The sequence below is a fragment of the Malania oleifera genome, chromosome 1, assembly GCF_029873635.1.
Source record: "Malania oleifera isolate guangnan ecotype guangnan chromosome 1, ASM2987363v1, whole genome shotgun sequence".
NCBI lineage: Eukaryota > Viridiplantae > Streptophyta > Magnoliopsida > Santalales > Ximeniaceae > Malania > Malania oleifera.
Window position 1 is genome coordinate 14,999,129 of NC_080417.1, and position 21,470 is coordinate 15,020,598.

General features: G+C 34.7%; 1 non-coding gene across 1 annotated transcript; it reads right to left on the reverse strand.

The window, feature by feature from the left end:
• Positions 1-6,325: 6,325 nt before the first annotated feature.
• LOC131147412 (small nucleolar RNA R71) lies at positions 6,326-6,431 on the reverse strand. The gene has a single exon (XR_009134794.1). It is a non-coding gene; the product is annotated as a small nucleolar RNA R71 (small nucleolar RNA).
• Between the last annotated feature and the right edge of the window lie 15,039 nt (positions 6,432-21,470).

Sequence of the window (21,470 nt, forward strand, 5' to 3'; positions counted from 1 at the left end):
AGATAAGGGTAAGAGAGATGCAAACTCGATTTTACGAGGTTCGGCCTACCCCAGCCTACGTCCTTGCCTTGAGTAACACACTCAAGGATTCCACTAAATAATCCACTCCTTTAAATGGGATGGAGTTACCCTTACAATCCGATGCTTACAAGAGGTACAACTTTTTCCTCATACTCGGTTCACACCCCAAACCCTGATTACAATATAAATAATAATTTCTACAAAAACTCAAACGCTTCCACACAAGCTAGTGAGTACAACAAAACTTAACACATACTCATATGATAACAATATGAAGCTCACTATGTATTTAACGATGTAATCGTTATAAGTATGATATGCATAAAATATTTCCCTTTAATCAATAGGAACTTTGGAGAACTTAGGATTATTTTCAAAATGCTTTATGCAAGTATACCAAAATAAATTCTTGAAAATGATACAGATCTAGGTTCTTGCTAGCGAATAACTCGTAAGATTAAATCTTTCAATAAAAGTGTGACTTTGAGTATATCAATGATTTAAAGACATGTATTATTTTAGATACCTTTTTGCACTAATAAGATAGATCTCCTTGAATATAAATATAGTTTCAAAAATAAAAAGGATTCTATTTTTAGACTACTATTCCAAAAAGATTTTCCAAGTAAATAGCTATGGAAAAATTTGTTTCTTGCCCCCCAAAAAAAATTTTAACTGATCAAATAATGGAGTGAACAAGGTGTATTAGAAAATTGAAAGATCAATAAACTATTATTTTAAACCTCAAGATCAAACCATATTTAGCAGAAGTTGTGCGTGTATTTGTTTGGATCTTGAATGTGCGAATTCCTAGACAACGATTCTTGCAATATGTTCAACACTCTCTAGAGATAGGCCAAGAATGATCCGAAAATGTCCAAAGCTCTCAAGAGATGGGCAAAGAACTGGTGCTCTAGGGTTTAGAAGATATATTTATAAGTGTTCTCGGCCCTTGGACGAATCCTGGCCATTGGATCAAGTACAAACTAAGATTTTTCATCCGTGTACGCACTGAAAAATAAGTCAATGACCTGATCTTCATCGACTAATGGGTACGTTAGTCGGTCAGTGTACAACATTCGTTCGTCGATGAGGCTATGAGTTCGTCGACAAGAGCCCTTTCTGAAATTTTAGTACTCTTAGAATTTTTTCATCGACGAGACAATGTGTTTGTCGCTGAGTGGCCTTCATATGTTCATCGACGAGACCAAGGGGTTCGTCGACGATGCCTCTAATACTTTGCCTCGAAAATTCATTTCAACTTAGAACTATTTCAAATAAATTTTTCATAAGATGCATGAGTCCTAAGGTCGGTCTAAGATGTAATTGAGCTTCAAAATATATCATATGACATGTAAATACATCAAATCTAGATACCAATTCCCATTAAAGTCTTCAACTAGAAGCTTGTTCCTTCATCCTTCTTCGCTTTTAGTTCCATGGGTTGTGCCAGGTGTATATGCTTTACTCCTTGTGGATTCCATGACTTATTCACCTTTCATGCATGCTAAATAATACTCCTGCTCACAATCTTAATGCACAAATCAAATACCAAATGATTTGTCATTATCAAAACAGGATTTGACTCATAGAGTCAACACATTAAATGCTCTTGGTAAATCTTACCTTACTTATGAGTTTATCAGTAAAATTGTTAGGGGACTGCTGCCAATATGGGAAGCTAAAGCTACTGCAATAGGCGAAGGAAGGAATCTAAAAGAGATTTCAGTTGATGAACTGATCGGATCGCTCATCACTTATGAGCTAGTGATAAAAGAGAGGAAAAATGAGTAGAATAAGGCAAAGAGAGCTACAGCTTTAAAGGCATCGTCTAGTAGCTTTAGTGAAGGAAGTGACTTAGAATCGGAAGATGACATGGCTTTGCTAATAAGGAAGTTCAAAAATTTCCTAAAGCAGAATAAGAAGTTTAACAAAAAATTTCAGAACTCGAAATCAGAAAGAGGAGAGTCTAGCAAGAGGAGACAGAAGGAATATCCGCCAACTTGCTACAATTGCATAGAGGTTGGACACATCAAGTCTAAATGTCCTAAACTAATGAAAGCCTCTACGAAAAGGAAGAAGGCTCTAAAATTCGATTGGGACACGTACAACACAAGCAGTTCAAACACTGAGTCTAGTGATGACTTGGTAGCCAATATGTGTCTAATGACACATGATGATCTTAAGGTACAATCATCTTTCTCAGCATCTTCTTATTATTCCAATGATTTTGAATCTAAAAACAACATGCTTTCTTATAATGAATTGCAACAAGAATATTTGTACACTCTTAAAATTTTTTAGAAGAAAACTAAGAAAATTTTTTATTTGAAATGTAAAGTAAAAGAACTCTCAAAGCTTTTTGAAAAACTGAATGAGTCCCATGCATCTGTGATAAAAGAAAAAGATTTAGAAATCAAGAAATTGGAATGAAATTTGAAAAAAAATTCTAAAATTATTCATAAATTCCCAGAGAGCCACAGTAACTTTGAAAGACTTCTTGGGGTACAAAGAAATTCCCTAGATAAAGAAGTACTTGATTTGAATGGAAAGGAAAATTTGAAACAAAGACATCCTTACATTGGTTATTTTGTAAGAGAATCAAAGACTTATGCTTCATCAAAAGACTCTTATAAATATACCACATGCTTTAAATGTAAAAGGATGGGTTGTATAAAATTTGATTGTCCTTTTAAGAACTAAGATGTTAAGATGAAAAAGGTATGGAGAGTTAAAGGAAATTCAAGCACTGACCCCCATGGACCCAAGAAAAAATGGGTACAAAAAACAGTTACTTAAATGTGTATTGCAAGTATGCTTGAGATCATTCTCCTCGAAAGATAGATTGTAACGACCTCAAATTCCTTAGCATAAAATGTAATATATTAAATGGAAAAGTCGGCCTGAACTCGTGGGTAATGGGGACGCCTGTCAATCACAGTGGAAACCTAAGCAGCAGCAAGCATAAAATCTAAATCATCCATCCATAAAGCATAATATCCTAGTTTACTACAACATCATAAAACTGTATTTATATACATCTTCATAAACATCAAAATAACTCTAGGATCAAACACAAAATAATTCTAACCCTAGTACAAAATCTTACCCTCCTAACAGGGTAATATCACTAACTCAACGGCAGCAACGACCTGTCGGTCACTCAGGGTCTCCTGAAAAATTAAATAATGTTGGGGGTGAGACACATCTCTTCATAATGTTTGTCTATCAGTCACCTTTTTGAGCTTTCTTTTGATCACTTGGCTTTGGAATGCAAATTTTTATAACACTTGTGTTGGCCTTACAAGGCTTAATATCTTGTTTTGATGCTAACAAACAAGTAGAGCTTAACATGCTTTGTTTAAGTGATATATTTTCAGGACTCAATGATGAATGCAAGGTTAAAGAATTCATTAAAACCTATACGTCAAATAAGGATGATTATATCAAGCTTGAAACATGGATTCAAAAATGGATTTAAAGATAAATCTTGAAGTTCATGAGAACATGAGGATTAAAGAGAACTTAATAAAAACTCAAAGAAAGATGAAGCAAGCATAAAGACCTCAAGGAATTCAAGAATTGAAAATTTGAAAGAATCCTTAGGAAATTTCATGTAAGTACTTCAAATAATTTCAATATGGATACATGAAACTCTTAGGTTAATTTATTGGACCTATATACCTTTTAACATACTTGGAAAATATTTTTATAAGGTCAAAAATTATTTCAAAAATGTTAGAATCATTTTTGGAATGAAAAGCATCAAAAAGAGAATTTTCAAAATGCTGTTAATTTTTATACATCTGCATTAAGGTGCATTTTACCCTATCAAAAGGTTTTTATTTTAAAAAGTGTTCAACATGAAAGTTGTATAATTTTCTCTTAGCTTTCACTTGACACCAAAATCATCAAATTAGGAGTTATATAGAAAACGTTATAACCTAAAAATAGAAGGGTACTCGAAGTTGACAACAACCAGTGGACTGCCTGAACCAGGATAGGCGCCTGGGTGGTCAAGCCAAGCGACTGGCTATGTCCTAGCAGACGACTGCCACCCACTGCCCCAACTGCTCCTTTTAAAATAACATGGTAGGCGACTGCCACGAACAAATTTTTAAAAAAACCTCAACAAAAACATTTTTTAAATGGTTTGCTTAGGGCTCAAACTTTGTGAAAACTTGGGGGATACTCCAAGTCACTTGGGGATCAAATTACATACCTTTTAAAGTTTATAAATAAGCCTCAAAGATCATTGAATCAATGCACTAAGAATTTAAATTCAGCAAAAAATTCAAAATCTCTCTCTATTGCTCTCAAATTCGCAAGGCTCTCTCTTGCTCTCATCTTGCACGAATTCAACTGAGCTTTTGTTGATCTTCTTCCACCGGAATTGTGTTACAAATTCTAAATCTTTCAATCATTGAAAGAATTAATCGGTGATATACTTCATTGAGCTTCAAGTTAATTTTCATATTGTTATTTACTTTGAAGTATATTATAGTTTTGAATTGTTGTACTAATCAGCTCTTTTTGGAGCAAATGCTTTGTACACAAATATTTGATTTGTATCTTGTAGTTTGATGATTCGAAGGATTGTTTGGATCTTTGGCTAAGCAAGGGGATATTGCTTAGAGAGACCGGATGAGGGGATATTGTTTGGAGAAGGCGGGCTCTAGTCTTAACCAAAGAGTGTTGTAAAGGTATTGTTCCGCACGTTAAAGGAACAAGTTTAGTGAATCCTTTGGTGGTTCGCCAAAGGCGAGGACGTAGGCTGGGTATAAGCCGAACCTCGTAAAAATCTTCATCTCACTTTCTCTTTCCCCTACTCTTAATTTTTAGTACTTATTTCAATTGTGTGGATGATTTAAATTTGAAAATCATACAAACTACGTATATTTTGAAATCAAATAAACTTAACGTTTAATTTTGATTTGGGATTGCGGAAATCGAAAAAGAGTACGTTGTTTAAACTATACTTTGCAGAAACCATACATGAGTATGTTACTTGGTTAAACATTCCAAAAATAAATTAACTTAAGAGTTTATTTGAATTCTAAAGCTTGGAAAGAGTAATTGGATTTTATATTGAACATCATATTGAAGAAGCAATTTCATATATACCAGGCTTTATTCAAACTCACTTTCACCACAAGGCTGAACAGAATACAAAAGCTGAAAGTTACATATACTATAAATATATTGTGATTGAATGGTATAAAGCTTGAGATTGAGTGAACTGTGTTTATATTTCAGAAAGTACTGAATCTTGAATCTTCTATCAATCTAATAGTGCTACAGTGAACTTATATTTGGCAAACAAATTGTGGTTGAAGATTGAATGTTTTATTAGTTGTCTTGTTGATTGTTTAAAAGAAATCAAGTTCTTGTTTGATTGACAAAATAGATAAACAAGTCAAAGAATTGGTTAAATATTAAAAGATGTTAAGGACTTTAAAAAGAAATTTTTAAAAGCCAATTCACCCCCCCCCCCTTTGGGAAGCTATTCCTAATTTCAACTTGTGATATTGGACTCTTCTGCTTGAACTTTTTGAACTTCTTATATTTGGTTTCCTGAAACATCATTACTTAAACCACAACATATTAAATTACCTTGATTTGTTATCATCAAAATAAGATTCGAAAGTCATGTTAGGCCAACATATATTTTGGTTTTCTTTTTATTTTCTTGGTTACATATTGAAGTCTGAATCTTTGTGCTTAAAAGTGTGTATGTTTGGTCTGCGTTCTTTGGAATTGGAGATAGTTCCCATAGATCTCGAGATTTAAAAATCCCATAGGTCCCTTAAGAAACCTATCTCTAATCTAGAGAAAGCTAAGTCGTCTGAACAAAAAGCCATGACCGAAAATAACTCATCAGTTCCCATTGAACAAATCCTGAAACCTTGAGCTCCCTGCATACCTATGGTAGGAGAGCAACCCCTTTGGCCTTTTAAGGACTAATTTGCGTCTAATGTATACACCTCGCTGTCTTGCATCTGATTCTTGAATGTTCAGGAGGCATAACTTGAGATTAAGACTTTGATCATCTCGATGCTGCCCACCTTTAATGGAAACTCCACTAAAAATCCTTATCAAAATTTGGATGAGTTCTTGGAGATCTGCTCCACCATCTGTATACCTAATTTTAGTGATGACACCCTTTGCCTTAGGCTCTTTCCATTCTCTTTGAAGGATAAGGCCAAATATTGGTTGACATACTTAGAGCCAAACTAGGTGGCCAACTGGGCCACCATGCAACATGAATTCTTGAAAAAGTACTTCCCAATTGGAAAAACTAACTAGCTGTGAAGGGCAATCACAAGTTTCACATAGATGGATGGGGAACATTTCTTTGAGACCTGGGAGTATTTTAGGGACCTACTTCATAAATTTCCACATCATTAGGTCCCCAAGTGACAATTAGTACAAACCTTGTGCTAAGGGTTAGCTGAGAAAGATAGGTCCATGGTTGATGCCTCGTGCGGAGGTACTTTCCTCACAAAGCACGGGAATGAGGCATGGGTTCTCTTCGAGAACCTAGTTGAGAATTCTTAGCAGCATATGGTTGCTACCCGTACACCCCCTAAACCATCCACTTTTAAACCTAAGGGAGTTTACGAGTTGGCTACAAACCATGACCTAGGCCCTACCCTACACTCCATATCCAAAAAGTTTGATCAATGCTTGTCTTTAGGACTGCAATCACATATAATGGCGTGTGTAGAGGTCTGTGAAATCTACTCTAATCCTTCTCATACATGTTATAATTTCCCACACGCACCTTTCCAACCTGAGCTTGTGCAAGAGAAAGTGAAAGCCAGCCACAATTGGTATGATAGGCCGTCCAATGACCCGTATTCTAATACCTACAATCCTGGGTGGAAACAACATCCCAACTTCTCTAAGAGGCCGAAAACTCCAGGTTTCTAATCCCAAAGGCCTCTATAAGGCCCTAATGCTCCAGCACCTGATCTTCCTCTAGTTTAGAACATAAGCCCCTTAACCCCACACTTGCCACTGGAAGGACCAAACCTCACTTCACTCCTCATAGGGCATTTCATGTCCCTCTAGTAGCACATCTTGCAGCCCCTCTTACACCTTCCATATTTAGGAAAGAGGCCTTAACTGTGTCCATCTGGGACATGTTTAAGCAAATAATGGTTGACAAGCCTCTCCTAGATGGCACCAAGAAATCACCTGTGTTCAAAGAGTTCCTTAAGGACTTATCAATGCAGAAGCAAGAGTCAAGGATGCACATGGACAGATTGGTTAAGTAGGCCGAGCATATGAGCTCAATGATATTAGGGCACCTCGTCCCTATGCTAAAAGACCCCGGTTCACCCACTATTTTATGTATAATTGGTGTTCACACCACTAATGGGGCTCTCTTAGATTTAGGGGCAAGCGCAAACATCCTACCGTACTTGGCCTACCAAAAACTCAACCTCGGGAAGCTGCAGCCCACTTCGGCCACATTATGTCTTGCTGATCAATCTCTAAAGAAACCTCAGGGCGTGATAGAGGATGTAATAGTCAAGGTGGAAGAGTTCCATTACCTGGTAGATTTCATTATCTTAGATATGGAATCTTCCACGAATTCAATCCCTGTTCTTTTGGGACTACCATTCTTAACCACAGCTAACACCTGCACTTAATACAGGGTAGGGATTATGGATATCTTCGTGTGCCATAGGAAGCTTACGCTGAATATATTTAATACTTCCCAAGATCCATTTAAAATCGTCCAAGATGTGGATAAGTACTTTTTTGATAAAATTTTTGGAGAAGTGGCTTCCTCAATTTTGTGGAGGGAGCATTGGGATAGAGCACTTCAGCCTGAGCATCCCTCCACCACTGAGGTAGGAGACCTTTGTGAGCAACCTACTGCAAGTCATGATTTGGTTTCCTACTCAGAGAAAATGTTGGGGGTATGCAACACCAGGTGTGATGAGGAAAAAGGGGAGGCGAATTTTAACTTCAAACCAAGATGAGTTCAAGATGAGCCTAAGTGCGTCTGGTTGAAGACGGTAAACTTAGCGCTACCGAGAGGCAACCTGAGAATTTTTCATTTCTCTTTGAGTCTTTCGATTGTACGTTACAATGTAAGTAGGGTTTAGAGTCTTTAAAATAAACTTTAGAAAAATTAAAGGTGCAGTTAGAAGGACAACTTGCACACACATGGGCGATCTAGTCCAGACCTTGCATTGTGCTGAGATTTGAAAATATTGAGAAGTTGGACCATAGTCACGACCAGCACTGGGTTGGCACATGACCTAGTCGAAAGGGCTATTTTACGAAGTAACGTCATGGATGCGACCAAGCACGCCCAACACAAGGACCGGTGCGACCTGATCAGGACAACCGAAACTCATTTAAAATCTGGTTTCACACCTGACTCTTAAACTCTAGCCATCATTGGCCCTCGGTCAAACCTCATCACTCTCCTCCTAACCCTATGCGTCTATACCCCTCCATCTTCCATATGCTCTCATCCAAATGAAGCTCCACTCTGGAACGAAGATTAAAAAGCAGCAAGGCCAGTCCTCATAGACCTTTATGAATAGGCGACGACATAAAAAGGGAGAGTCGCCTGCTCAAAATCACAATGACACTAAAGAGCATGAACCCACAGCACGAAGGATGCCACCTCTACAAGGAACTCCAGCTTGTGCTCAGGCACCACCCTCAGCTCACGTCCCCATCACCACCCTAGCTCTGGTGATTTGGGATGCCATGGTAGAACTCCTTTGAATGATAGTCAGGGCAGTGGATGCTTCCTCTGACGGCGGGTGTTGCCCGACTCACCCAGTCATCCTTTCTTATTTCGAGTCAGACTTCTCTTAGGAGTTGTCTTCAGAAGCACGCTGTGAAATCAATATGTTTGCTATTTTTCTTGTATTTTCTTTTTCTGATAATGTTTACCATGATTTTGTGGTAGTCGCTTGCCATTGTAACTTTTTCTACATATTGTATTGCCTTTTTTTTAGTAATGAAATGACATTGTGTTTTTGGGTCTACTGGTCTTTTATGCTTTATTGTATTCTTGCATGCATGTGGTGTTTGGATTATATGTATTTCTTGTAGGTACACCATTTGAGCTCCATGGCACTATGCCGTGTTTCCTACCCTTTTATCCTAGGACCTTTCTTTTCAGCACTTCAGTGAGGAAACTGAAATTCTAAGTTGGGGGTAGGGGGTAGGTAACACTACATAACATCTTTTAGCACAAAATGATAGAAATTTAAATTTTTCATTAAACACTTGGAATATTCCATGATTAACACTAATTTATACCATTTACATGCTTGCATATAACCTAGAAGTTACATGTTTAGGCTAATCACTAACATGACCCTATAATGCTCCCTGACAATGTAGTGGGTCATCTATGTTTAGTTTCCCTTTATATGGCTAATCTAGGGACTGTAACTCTATGTAGGTTGACTAGTGGTTTGTTTGTGTTAATTTGACTATATAAACTCTGGTATCTACATGGTATCTCATGAGGCTAAAAACACATGTTCACGTGACTCATAGCACTTAGGGTCCTTGAGAGCACCGAGAGAGCACCCATGGAGACTATGACACCTTGTGAGGTACTGTTAAGCCATTTTTCATTCTTTTGAGTTTTTACGTCAACTCAAAGTTTTTAAAACTTAACTTTCCCTTTTTCAAGATATTCTTTGTATACTAGTCTTATTCTTGCATTTGCTAACCTAGAGGTGACATCAAGTGGGGAGATAGAAACTTAGGTCTTGTAGCCTGCTCAAGATGTTAAGGCTGAGCCATCCCTGGAGGTAAACTTATTTCATAGACTCCTGTTCAAAATTAATTTCCATTGGTGGTATGAAGATAACAAAAGAAGTGTAATGATTGTCCTAGCTAACTATGAAAAGAAAGAAACTAAAGAATGAGCAGAAGAAGAAAAAAAAATAGTCCATATCAATACTTGCTCCACCCAACTACAATAAAAGTCAAGCTCGAGACATAACACGTGTTTTACATATATGAAGACTCTTCAGCTTTCCAATGCCTCATATGTATGTATGCCTGATATTTGAATAAGTTGATCTAAGGTGGTCTTAGATGGATATGGCGAGTAGGTGATAAAATGCTAGGGTGAAGGACTCGACACCTCACAAATAGGTTGGACCCTTTTTTAGACTAGTCCACTCCATACATTTAGCGTTTTTTCCATACAATATGTGGGATGTTCGATCATGACACTCCTCCTCACATATGATGAGTGAACTCATTTTTTAAGTGTTTTTAAAAGTTTACCAATGACGCAAACTCAAGACAACTGTTCTGTAGGTGTCCTTGGATGTCCTAAGTGTGATGAGTCATACACTTTACACATGCCTTGTAATTTCACCTATTTATATTTGAACTTATATGACTACATTAACTCTAAATTGTAATTACTGGTTGGCTTTGTGTAAAGATATTGTTCTTAATGACTATATAATGATGAAAGTTGCATGAGTAACTTGCTTCGAAGTTGAGTGCATAGCAGAGTTGTGAAGAAATAAGCTCGCATGTAATTAGGTGATATTATTATATGTGAAATGGTATATCTGGGTTGCATGTGTATTTTCATTTTATGTTCATTAAAACTGGTGTTTGTTGGTATCGCTTTGGAAATCCTCACAAGACTAGAACTCGTCAACTTGGATCAACCTAGGGGTTTAAAGCCTTGTTGCATATGGTAAATGCAATTGTTGATTAAGGTGTAATCCCAAGAGGGGGGGGGGGGAGTGAATTGGGTATTTTAAAAAATTCTTTGAAACTTATTTACCAGTCAATCCATATTTCTATGTTTAACTGATTAATGGCTGGAATTTGATGTTGATTTGAATTACTAAATCAATGAATTTCCTTTTACCCAATTAAATGCATGTAAATTTATTCAACATACACAAGCCAATAGGAAATCAAAATACGATGCGGAAGATGAAAAGGATAAGGGAAGAGAAAATGTAACTACGATTTTACGAGGTTCAGCCAACCCGGCCTACGTCCTTGCCTTGAGCAACCCACTCAAGGATTCCCCTAAAATCCCTTCTCCTTAAATTGGGACGGAGCTTCCCATACAATCTGCCGCTTACAAGAGGTACAACTCCCTCCTAATCCGCTGCTTACAAGTGATACATCTCTCTCCTCAAACCCGGTTCACAAACCGAACCTTGAATACAATTTAATCTGCAAAACACTCAATGTTGCTTCTAACAAGGCTAGTGAGTACAATTCAAAGTCCTAGTACATAATCATATGATAAAACTAGAAGCTTAATATGAATGAAACGATAACATCATTTTATGAATGAAATGCTTCAATACACAATTTCCCTCTTTAACCAAAACTCCCATGTAATGATATATTTAAAATTCTTTGGAGAATTTTAGGGTTCTTAGTTCACTTTGCAAAAATGTACAAATATATTTGATGTGAACTTATTACTAAAAACTTTGTCTTGGATATTAAATCAATCAAAATCACAAAGCTTTCTTTCAAATATTCAATCACAACACGACCTTTGCAATATGCAAATATATATATATATATATATATATATATGTATATATGTATTCCAAACGTCAAAAATCAATGTGATCTATTTCAAAACATATCTTTCAACAATATATGTATTTAAGAACTCCAAGGATATCTAATCAAGTGGATTTGTACTATTAAAAGTATCGAGTCTTTATATGGAAAAAATCACTTGAAACTAAAATATTTAATCAATAGTTAAAGCTCTTTTCAAGTGGTAATCTTATCAAAGTGATTAAATATATATATATATATATATATATATATATATATATATATTTGCACACTCAAGATCAACCTCTTAATACTTAATCAAAACTAGATTTTTCAATAATAAGTTCTATGAACAATATATATATATATATACTTTTGAATCAAAAAACCAATCAACCAATGGCTAAAAAGCTTTCTCAAGTAATGATCTTTTCAAAAGCAATATTTATATGTATGTGCACACTCAAGATCAAACTTTTCTAATGATATTCAATAACAAGTGATGGGATGGGAAACTCTTGAAAATATTAACTTGAATGATCAAACCTCAATACCAAGTTGATAATCAAGATGTATATGAGAGATCCCTTTGAGATTCTAAATTGATTTGCCCAAGCTCGATGAGTAGAAGTTGAAGTGTAGGCAATCGTATAGCAATAAGAGCAAGTTTCTCAATATTCGTTCAATAAGATGTGTTCTTCTTTTCTTGTGTGTCTTAGCTTTGTTCTAGGGTTTAGATATTTAGTATTTATAGTGTCTTACCCTTAGGATTGATCTCAACCATTGGATCAAAGAAATAGCTCGCGAGTTCATTTAATAAAAATTTGATTTTTAAACTTTCCCGCGACTTCATGCTACTAATGTTGAAGTTCAGGCTCCTAAAGTGACTTCAGGCGACTAAAGTTCCAAGGTCAAGCAACCGAAGTACCTCGACCTTCTTGCTGTGTTTTCCCATTAATTTTTCAGGCTATTGAACTTAATCTTTAAGCTCCTGAAGAAATTCTTCAGGCTACTGAGGGTGAGTTCAGGCTACTGAAGTCCCATTTTTCTCAATTTTTCTCTTTTTTTAAATTTAAAAATCTATTTTACTTTCTTTCTTGGCTTTTTTATAAAGGTACTTTCCAAGGTTTTAAGAATATTTCTAAGTCCATGAAATTCCCCTAATGATATACATGAAATGCATGAATTCTAAAATCATTCTAAGTTATATTGAACCTCAAATTAAATCATACGAAAATGTAAATACATGAGGTCTAAGTACCCATTCCCAAGATGTTCTTGAACTTTGTCGCTTGAATTTTGATTCTCGTACTCTTTGAGTTCCATGGATCTTGCGAAGATATGTATGTTTTACTTGATGCCTTCCATGACTCGTTATCTTTCTGTGCATGCTTAATATAGGTCATGTTCACAAACTCAATGCACATATTAAATACCAAATGATTTGTCATTATCAAAACCGGATTGGACTCGTAGAGTCAACAATATCCCCCTTTTTGATTATGACAAATGCACGAGCAAGAAAATATATAATGGGTTACGCCTAACAAGGCTCCCCTTCAATTAATGCATCAAATATTCAATGAATGACAATATGCTCATGTTCATACACAAAGTGTTAGCCTAAATCCAAATGAAATATGAAATATGCTCATTATGAATATGCTCATGATGTTTCAACTATGACATCAATAACAGTTTCTCCCCCTTTGTATATCTCACCCTTTGCATAACATCAATAACAGCTTTTGTTCATTCTTCTTTGCTTCTGATTTTTGTGTGTTATTATTTTTATTCCCGATTTTTCTCCCCCTTTTGACATCAACAAAAAGGTGTATAATAATAAGATATGAATGGACATACCCTTATGTTCTTCTCCCCTTTCAAATTTTAAAGTTTTAATCTTCTTCAACCATCAGATTTGGAAAACTTTTACTTCTCCCCTTTTTACATCAACCATCCCCCTTACATAAGTTTTAGTGATTATGTGAGGATACCAATTATTGATTGATGGGATATCAATTGTGAACTAATGTTATATCAAATGTGAACAAAATGTTGATACCAAAAGTTGATTGATTTGATACCAAGTTATCACATCTTAAGTGATGTTGCTCCCTCTGAATTATGTCATCTAATATAATTCTAGGCAACCACACTTATTTTACCTTAGAAAAGCTCCCCCCTCTTTTACTTATTTAAGCTTATACACATTACGGATTATGCAATTTAATAAAATCTCTGCCGCTTTAGTTCTCATCCAAAAACTTACTCTGGTATATATCTCTCACCTTTTCGAATCTTCAAAACAAGTTTTGCTATAGATATTTTCTTTAAGCACAATACGAAAAGAATTGTAACCATAAAGTCTAACCATACAGATCCTAATTATATCAATGCATTTCAAAACAAGATCATATGGTTAACTCAAGCACTTTTTTTTTTTTTTTTTTGATAAAGCACTATATTTTTCATTTAGAGTATTCAATATAATCATCATAATTGAGTGCATGCTACAGAAAGTTCACTACGCAACTAAGCACAAGACATATTGGTAAGCATAATAAGATAAGCAATAATTTCCAGATGCTCTCCCTATGAATTTGAATAGTTGCATAGATGAAATGAAATGCTTATACTTATAGGTTTAATTTCACTACTAGTTCAAAACCATATAAGCAATCATTGTGAATTCTTTTAGACCAACTAGAGTGATACTATGATGCACATGAGTTCTTTATGCTTTTTCTCTAGGAATGGAGCTTAGCTCCCCTAAATATTTTCAAGCACGCAACAAGTTTAGTTCAATATAGTTTTAAACAGAAATCATGTGGTTTACATGTTATATCAAATATGTACACAAGAAACATACCATTCATGATTTGATTCCAGATGTACATACAAAATATGATTCTAAATGTGATTATGCTTATGTTTCAGGGTCATAGTATTTTCAAGCTAATTTGCTCCCCTTCAGTTATACCCTTATCATATTTTTATGTCTTTTCCTTGTAATCATTCTTCACCAGTTTAGCCAAGTGTTCTAAAATTTTGAATGATTTATACTTGACTTTACCTGCTTTGCTTAAAAAACCAAAAAGTCATAAACCATTTTACTTCAAGGTCATAAGTCTATACTGCTTCGTTTCTTATGGATCTCAATGCACAGGTTTCCTAGTCATTTGCATTTTCATATAGATTGAAACCTATAGCATATAACTTAGCCATTTGACACATTCAAACTCTTCTAATAGATTTGACTTGAAGTTTGAGAGCTTGTGAAGTGAGATTTTGCAAATACTCTTAACAGTTTAATTATCATTAAGTTTGGAAGAATATTCATTGTGTGTGGACAGTATTCAAAATATTTTTGTGGAAGCGAATATATCCAGTTACATAGGCCAAAGAGTAATTTTGGAATAATATTAATTTTGGAATACTGCTCTTTAGGTATTTCTGATTATCCAATTATTGGACGGTACCTTATAAATATGTCTTCAATATTAAGCAAGGGTACTACCCTATAATGGATGAATCTTTACCGGATATGATCATGGTATGGTAAAGATTTCTTGTGGATGATGTTGCTTAATCACATATCAAACTTAGGGATTTTTACGTTTTAAGCACAATGGGAATATTCATTAAGAATGTCTTTGCAAACAATTTTATTCCCTTAGAGAATGCCCCAGATTTGATTATAATGGGATATCTTTTAATAAGCACTTGAAAGATATAGAGTTTATGCTCTGCTAGTGCTTGTGGCTAGAGTGATGACTGATTTTAATCCTTTGAGGCTCCAAGAGTGAGTTTAGGATTAGATGATTTTTAATGTATGATTTATTCCTAAGGCTCAGTCTTATGCATTGGACATGATCTGCTTAACTTGGGATTTTAATATTTAAGCATGTGTTAAACACTAAGAATTATTCGTTAAACAACAATGCTTTAATCCATTTGGAAGTGAATTTATTCTTCAATGTTATGATTTATGTTACTCATTGCTAAGATATAAAGTTCCAAATATTTTAATTGTTAATCTCTCAACCTTCACTTTTGAGTACATCAAGATTTGCGTGCTATTCAATATCTTAACATTTTATCCAATCATTACGATATGAAAACATTAGGTAGTTAGATTGGATATCTAGCTTAGAGAATCATATTGACTTAATTTTCTCGTAGCATTCTTAGTATAATAATAGTGCAGTAGATACACATACTAAGATTTACATGTTAAGCATATACTATTCCCAAGCCTATTAGTTATCACGTCCCCCTTTTTTTTTGTGTGGTTGACTTCACTAAATTCTCAATCCTAAAGTCTAAAGGGGAGTGTTTGGGGTTTGTTCGGTACTCATTTTCGTTTGACTTGCCAAACTTGTTTGAGCTTCACACCTTTCCTTTTAAATGGACAATCAAATTTAATGTGTCCTTTATTTTTACATAATATGCAGGTGGTGTAAGCATACAGACCGTAGGAGGTACTAGCATAGAATTTTGACGCTTTAACAAAATACTCCATGTATAGGTTCTTTCTTCTCCTATTTTCAATTCCATTGTAACCTATACCTTCTTTTTCTAAGGTCATCTTTTGAGAACCTAAGAGTTTGTCAAAATTTTCTTTTCCCTTAGTAAATGTGTGGATGATCTTAGCTTGATCCTCTATCTTTCTTTCTAGGTTTCGAACTTTTGGATTCTTTAAACCTTTGCAAACAGCTTGTAATTTTACCAATTCATCGGTCGTTTTGTTTGCTTTGCATTCAAGTTCAAAATTTTAAGAGCTTTTACATTATCACTCGAAATCTTGGATCTTAACTCTTTCAGCTCTTTTGCCATTATATCATTCTTGTTTTCTAATGTTATGATTTTCATGTCCGCATCTTTTTCAACAACAATTTTTGATTCTAAATATTTCAGTGATGCCTCATTCTTGGTTTCTAATCTCTTAATTTCTAATTCCTTTTCAATCATTTCTTTTTCCCAAGAAGTATGCGATTCTCGAAAATCTTCTAACTGTTTTGCTAAGTCTTTATTTTCACTTTCCAACATTAATTTCTTTTTAGACATCTTTGTTAGCTTTTTAAGAGCCTTAGCAAGTCCCTTTTGTAATTTCTCATAAGATGACATGTCATCATTATCAAATTCAACATAATATTCACTACCAGAAGGATCACAAAATGTATCACAGTCATTGCATAAATCATTTTGAGAATTTGAATAAGTAGTAGAATGAGTAGAGTGTACCTCTTCATCAACCAATGCAACTAGGCCATAGTTTTCTACTACCTTATCGCTTGAGTATGGATCTTCCCAAGTAGAGGATTTCTTTCCTTTGGTCTCTCCAAATCTCCTATCGAGTTCTTTCCATATGTAAAAACCCAAAAAAAAGATATAACAGATTAGTGGATTGATTTCCAAAAAAAAATAATAATAATAATAATAATAATAATAATTAATTAATTAATCGGATTTAAAAGAAAAAGAAAAAAAATTAATTAAAATTGATTTTTATTTTATTAATAAAATATATTATTATTAATATTAATTAAATATATTATAATTATTATTATTATATTAATACATATATATATATATATATATATATATAGATATATTACATCACCTGAAGCTTAAGGAAGCTTCAGGTGATTTTGAAATTGGCGCAGCACCCCCCCCCCATCTTCTATCTTCTTCTTCTTTTATTTTTTTTTCTTTTCTCTGCTATTCTCCTGCAACTCACTAAACTCTCTCTCTCTCTCTCTCTCTCTCTCTCTCTCTCTCTCTCTCTCTCTCTCCTCACGTTCTCTCTCCCTCTCTCCTCGATTTCGTGACAAATTTTCGTCTGATCAAAAATCCGAAGATACCACTGGACTCCATTCGCCGCTACCGTCATTTCTACCGGAGCGAATCGGTGGTAGGAGCGGCGTAAGCGTATTCCCTGGGGTAAGCAATTTCTCCCTTTTTCTTTAATTTCTTGCAAAATATAAGTCCAATTGACGAACGGACACCACCACGAGAATCTAGAGATGATTCTCTACAAGTTTAGTGGGATGGAATTCTCAAGGGGGTGTCGGGCCAAAACCCCAAATTTGGGGTGCAGCGATTATTAAGGGGCTTATTTTTAATTAATTAGTATTAATTTAGAAATGCTAAAATATTAAGCATCTGAGACTGAAGTAGGATTTCTGAAATTTAGGGCTCGGGTGAGCGCCACGAGTGTAATTTTGAGACCCGCAGGCAAAATTTGGAAAATTAAGTAGGGATATTAAATAATAGTTTAAATATTAATTTGAGGTATATGGAGCCTAAGGAAGGCTAGACGAGTATTATTTTGGAGAAATAGATTAATTAATCTGGGGAAAAATGTAAAATTTCAGGAGTTGAATTTCGGGCGCTAAGGGCGTAGGATTTGGGTCCTAAGGAATTTCTCAATAGCCAGGTAAGGGAATAAACTAAAACAATAATTTTCCATACAAATTATTATTGATTATGAGTAAATTTATTTTCAGAAAAGCATATGTTATATTGTGTATTACGAATGAAATGTACGATTGGGAAAATACTGCAATGATGATTAAAATGTATATGTATGTATGAGATGTAAAGAATTCACGATTTTAGAATATGAAGTATGACTTTTAACAGCATATGTGTGGCATGAATATTATTTTATGTGAAATGTATTATGATGTGAAAGATTTTACGAACCAAGCATGATTTCAGGTATTATGAAAATATGAGTTATGTTGTGATGGTTTTGACGATTATGTGATAAATGATGTATTTTCAGTATATATATACCTGAAACAATTTTGGCGCGAGGCCATATATTTATGTTATCGGCACGAGGCCGTATTTATGTTTTTGGCGCAAGGCCATATATTTATGTTATCGGCACGAGGCCGTATTTATGTTATTGGCGTGAGGCCATGTATTTATATTATTGGCATGAGGCCGTATTTATGCTATCGGCACAAGGCCGTATTTATATTACTGGTGCGAGGCCATATTTACTATGATTTTGGCAAGAGGCCATATGTATGATTTCAGCGTGAGGCCGTATCTATGTTTTCGACACGAGGCCGTAATGATGTTACGTATTATCATGTATTATATGTTTTCACAACCAAGATGTTAGTTTAGTTCATACCAGGAGCTCGGTACCGTAGCTATGGGTTAATTTTGGCATGAGGCCTTATTAGTGCTACCGTCCCACAAGGGGATGGGAGATGGATAGTCGATGTGGCTTTCAGTAGAGTGTGGACGTCCACTTGGCAGTCCGGACCAGGGTGTGGCGGGCTCATCGTACTTGCAGACATATTTGATTCGGCAATGGTCGGCCGGCCATTGTCAAGTTCCGCCTTCGGGCTGCACAACCCGTCATGGGGGGTAATACATGACACCAGCTAGCTATTCATCCTCGGTTTGTTTTCAGTACTACAGTTATAACAGATGATTTTATGTATGATATGAATTATTAACAAATGTGAAAATATATGTTTACCTAGTACGATATGATGATGTTTATGGAATTATGAAATGTACTATATACGTATAAATGCATTAAATATTCATGTTGCCACACAATTATATTTAGTTTATTTTCCCTTACTGAGAAGTGTCTTACCCTCAAACTTAATTAATTTTTCAGGAGCCCCTGAGAGACCGGCGGGTCAGGGCCGCCGTTGAGCTAGTGAGATTACCCTGTGAGAAGGGTAAGATTTTGTAATAGGGTCAGAGTTATTTTGTGTTTGACCCTATAGATATTTTGATGTATGTGAGGATGTATAGAATGCTCTGGTATTATGTTTTATGATTAGATGTTTGAGATTTTATGTTTACTGCTGCTAGGTTTTTCGCTGTGTTTGACAGGTGTCCCCGCTACCCACAAGTTCGGGTTGACCATTTTATTTATTATATGATATTTTATGTTAAGAAATTGAGGGACGTTACACCATATCTCCTTGGTACTTTGACATGACTTGATTTCATGAAAAACATTAGTAATTAAACCAAGCAATAGAATGTTCATAGCACCGAAATTTATTTGCACTAATTTCATGTCATTCTCATTCAGCTCATATTCAAATTTAGGGATTTCAACATTATCAATAATTTTCATAGGAACTAGGTTTCCTTGATCAATTACTCTCCAAGTTCTCCAATTCATGGATTTTATAAAAATAGTCATTCTTGTTTTCCACTTGGTGAAATTTTCACCATAAAACATTGGAGGTCTTGTAGAGATTTGTTCCACACCAATTAGGAATACACCAAAATAATCCATCAGGATCTTTTTACAAATTAACAATTACGTCTATGTACACCCTCTCTGATACCAATTCTTGATTAAGGTATAATCCCAAAAGAGGGGTGAATTGGGTATTTTAAAAGATTCTTTGAAACTTATTTATCAATCAATCCCTATTTCTATGTTTAACTAATTAATGGCTGGAATTTGATGCTGATTTGAATTACTAAATCAATGAATTCCCTTTTACCCAATTAAATGCGTGTAAAGTTATTCAATATACAAAAACAAGTAGGAAATCGAAATATGATGCGGAAAATGAAAAGGTTAAGGGAAGAGAGAATGCAACCACGATTTTATGAGGTTCAGCCAACCCGGCCTACATCCTCGCCTTGAGCAACCCACTCAAGGATTCCACTAAAATCCCTACTCCTTAAATTAGGACGGAGCTTCCCTTACAATCCGCTGCTTACAAGAGGTACAGCTCCCTCCTAATCCATTGCTTACAAGAGGTACAACTCCCTCCTAATCTGTTGCTTACAAGAGATACAGCTCTCTCCTCAACCCCGGTTCACAAACCGAACCTTGAATACAATTTAATCTGCAAAACATTCAATGTTTCTTCTAACAAAGCTAGTGAGTACAATTCAAAGTCCTATAACATAATTATATGATAAAACTTGAAGCTCAGTATGAATGAAACGATAACATTGTTTTATGAATGAAATGATTCAATACACAATTTCCCTCTTTAACCAAAACTCCCAAGTAATGATATATTTAAAATGCTTTGGAGAATTTTAGGGTTCTTAGTTCACTTTACAAAAATGCACAAATATATTTGATGTGAACTTATTAATAAAAACTTTGTCTTGGATATTAAATCAATCAAAATCAAAAATATTTCTTTCAAATATTCAATTACAACACGACCTTTGCAATATGCAAATATATATATATATATATATATATATATGTATTCCAAAGGTCAAAAATCAATGTGATCTATTTCAAAAAATATCCTTCAACAATATATGTATTTTAAGAACTCCAATGATATCTAATCAAGTGGATTTGTACTATTAAAAGTATCGAGTCTTTGAATGGAAAAAATCACTTGAAACTAAAATATTTAATCAATAGCTAAAGCTCTTTTCAAGTGGTAATCTTATCAAAGTGATTTAATATATATTTATGCACACTCAAGATCAACCTATTAATACTTAATCAAAAATAGATTTTTCAATAATAATCTCTATGAACAATATATACTTTTGAATCAAAAAACCAATCAACCAATAGCTAAAAAACTTTCTCAAGTAATGATCTTTTCAAAAGCTATTTTTATATGTATGTGCACACTCAAGATCAAACTTTTCTAATGATATTCAATAACAAGTGATGGGATGGGAAACTCTTGAAAATATTAACTTGAATGATCAAACCTCAATACCAAGTTGACAATCAAGATGTATAAGAGAGATCCCTTTGAGATTCTAAATTGATTTGCCCAAGCTCAATGAGTAGAAGTTGAAGTGTAGGCAATCGTATAGCAATAAGAGCAAGTTTCTCAATATTCGTTCAATAAGATGTGTTCTTCTTTTCTTGTGTGTCTTAGCTTTGTTCTAGGGTTTAGATATTTAGT